The sequence below is a fragment of the Myotis davidii genome, unplaced genomic scaffold (assembly GCF_000327345.1).
Source record: "Myotis davidii unplaced genomic scaffold, ASM32734v1 scaffold30, whole genome shotgun sequence".
Lineage (NCBI taxonomy): Eukaryota > Metazoa > Chordata > Mammalia > Chiroptera > Vespertilionidae > Myotis > Myotis davidii.
In genome coordinates this window covers 1,656,899-1,660,197 of record NW_006282874.1, presented here as the reverse complement: position 1 = coordinate 1,660,197, position 3,299 = coordinate 1,656,899, and positions in this window count along the sequence as shown.

The window sequence follows — 3,299 nt, the reverse complement described above, 5'->3', positions numbered from 1 at the left end:
TGTGCACGTTCCGGGACCTCACGTGCTCACTCACACGCACGCACGTACGTACGCACGCACGCACGCTTGGAGCGCGTGCGCCCAGAGCGCTGGCGGGGGATTGGGGTGTAGGTCATCGGGTCCTCCTGGTCGCTTCCCTGAGTTGGACCAATCCTGTGCGAGGGCGCCGTGGGCGGGGCCGGCTCGGCGGGAGAGCGGCGGGAGAAATTTCCCGAGCTAGAATGAGAGCCTTTCCTCTGTGGCCCAGCGCTGGTGGCGAGAGGGTGCGTTGCCCGGGAGTGTAGGGAGGAGGAGGAGGGGGCGGTGGGGTAGTTGAGGGATGGGAACCCGGGTCCCCAGTGTAGGGGAGGTTTACCCTTGTCCAGCCAGGACAGCGACAGTCAAACCTCGTATTGCCGTGTGGCCCGGCCCCTGCGGCCGCGTGACCTTGGACATGTTAGTGAAACACTCTGAACTGGAAGTCTTGAGTAGAAGGGCCCCAGTAAAGTCTGCCACGGAGCTTGGGAAAATTGAAAGAGAAGGTGGAAAACGCCTCACTGGCACCGGGTAGACCCAACATACTTAGGTGTGGAGCCCACAGCCTCCTTACTCCACCAGTGGGGACACAGGGCCCAGAGAGACTGCAAAGGTTAAATGAATGACTCGGTCACTGTCAGGTGGTGGCCGAGACCCAGGCTTCCAGCTCAGTACTGTCTCACCTGCCCCTCCCTCTGGAGAGGGGAAATCCAAGAGCCTTCCGAGCTCCCTTTACTCCCTGCGCATCTTTTTCGCACTCCCCCCCTCCCCTCTTCCTGCAGAAGTTTGGTTAGGTACCTCAGAGCCGGGCAGACCTGGGTCAACTCCCCAAAGGCAGTTGATTGGCTTCTTTCTTCATTGGCATCTGAACGAGGAACAGATGGCGCTTTTCCAAAGTTCCCGTAGGGTGGAAGTTTGCTCTAAAGTTTTGGTTAACGTTTAAACACAGGGACAAGAATGTGCAAATATCTAGCTAGTGGGGAGAGATTAAATCAGTGAACCAAGGTGGATGCTGTTGGGGGGTGGGGGGGACACAGACAGGTTCAGATGATCAGCATAGTCAGGTTCTCTCTCAATTCTCCATGGATCTTGTGCCTTGCTGAGGCCACAGAGAGAGTTCTAGAGGCAAGCTGAGCCTTTATTTTGTACTCCAGGTAAACAAGGTAGTGGTTACCATAGTTACACTGTTCTTGTGCATTTCACTTGTTTTGGCAGCACTTGCTATACCTCCCTCAGCCCATTAGCTTCCCAGATAAGATCTAAGGAGCCTCATAAGGTCAAGCCTAATTATGCTAAGAGGACTGTGCCCTCTAAGCTGGGACTTGTTTGTGACTTTGCCAACAGGTCAGTCCGAGGCTTAACCCTATAGTTGTGCGCTACATGCCGTGTCCACTGAACAGGCAGGAATGTCTTTCCAGACCTCAAGGCTGTGCAGCCACCTTAGGATGCAGGTGCCCTGGTGACCGAGTCATTCCTCAGACTGGTGTTCAGCTCTTCTAACTTAGCTGCCCATCACTCCTCCCAGCAGTTGTCCAGTGCGGTAGTGCTACTTCACTCTGGATTTGCTGTTAATATGTCTGTCTCCCTCCCTGTCTTTTTTTTTAAAATATATTTTATTGATTTTTTAGAGAGAGGAAGGGAGAGAGAAACATCGACCAGCTGCCTCCTGCACATCTCCTACTGGGGATGTGCCCGCAACCCAAGTACATGCCCTTGACTGGAATCGAACCTGTGACCTTTCCGTCTGCAAGCCGACGCTCTATCCACTGAGCCAAACCGGTTTTGGCACCCTCCCTGTCTTGTAGCCCCGAATCTAAACCTGATGCAGGTCAAGGACCCCACCCATTCCTCAAACATGCCCCTCTGTTTCCCGTGTTCTTTCCATGAATTCATTGACTTGATCCAAGTTTCAGCTAAAATGTCATCTCTTCCAAAAAGTCTTGCTGGATCTACTCAGCTGCAGTGAAATAGTCCCTTTTCCTGTGCATTTGGTCTATACTAGGTGTACCGGTTAATAATGGTGGGTTTTGTAATCAAAGAAAACACGATAATTTCAAGAGAAACATCAAAAGCTCTTTATTCAAAGTAATGTCCATCGCTAGCTACACATTTCCCCCATCTTTCAGGTAATTTGTGGATACTGTCCCAGTAGAACTTTTCTTGTTTTGAGGCAAACCATTCAGAGACCCAGTTTTCCACCTCTTCGTACATTTTGAAGTGCTGCTCAGACAGCAAGTGTGCCATTGATCAGAACAAGTGGTCATCTGAAGGAGCAAGGTCTGGTGAATACGGCGGGTGGGTTCATACTTCCCAGGCAAGATATTTTAACGTGTCTTTAACTGGCTTTGAAGTGTGTGATGGTGCGTTATCATGAAGCAAAATTACTTTGCCATGTCTTCTGGCCCATTTTGGTCGTTTTACAAACAAAGCGTGGTTCAAATTGATTATTTGTTGTCAGTAGCGATCAGTATTAATGGTTTCACCTGGTTTTAGAAGCTCATAATACACCACACCTTCCTGATCCCACCAAACGCAGAGCATTGTCTTCTTTCTGAAGCATTTTGGCCTTGCAGTCGATGTTGATGGTTGACCTGGATCAACCCATGATTTTGTGCATTTGGAATTCTCAAAATAAATCCACTTTTCATCGCCAGTCACAATTCAATGCAAAAAAGACTTTCTTTCGTGCTGTTGAAGCAACATTTGACTGATGACTTCGGTTTTCCATTTGTCTTTCGTTCAGTTGATGTGGCACCCATTTTCCTTCCTATAAATCTTTCCTATTGTAAACGATCAGAAATTGTTTGCAGAGCAACGCTTAATCTTTCTGCACGTTGTTTTTGAGTTTGACACGCATCTTCATCCAATATGTTTGGCATCGTTGGTCTTCAAACTTTTTCGGTTGACCTGGACGTTCTTTGTCTTTTTTTTTTTTAATATATTTTATTGATTTTTACAGAGAGGAAGGGCGAGGGATGGAGAGATAGAAACATTGATGAGAAACATCGATCAGCCGCCTCCTGCACACCCCACACTGGGGATGTGCCCGCAACCAAGGTACATGTCCCCGACCGGAATCGAACCTGGGACCCTTTAGTCCGCAGGCTGACACTCTACCCACCGAGCCAAACCAGTCAGGGCCATTCTTTGTCTTTCACATTGAAATCACCACTTATAAAGCGTTTAAACCAGCATGCACAAGTATCTTGAAATGGAGCATGTTCACCATAAGCTTCCCGAAGTATACAACAACTTTCAGCAGCACTTCAAAATAAAGTAATGAA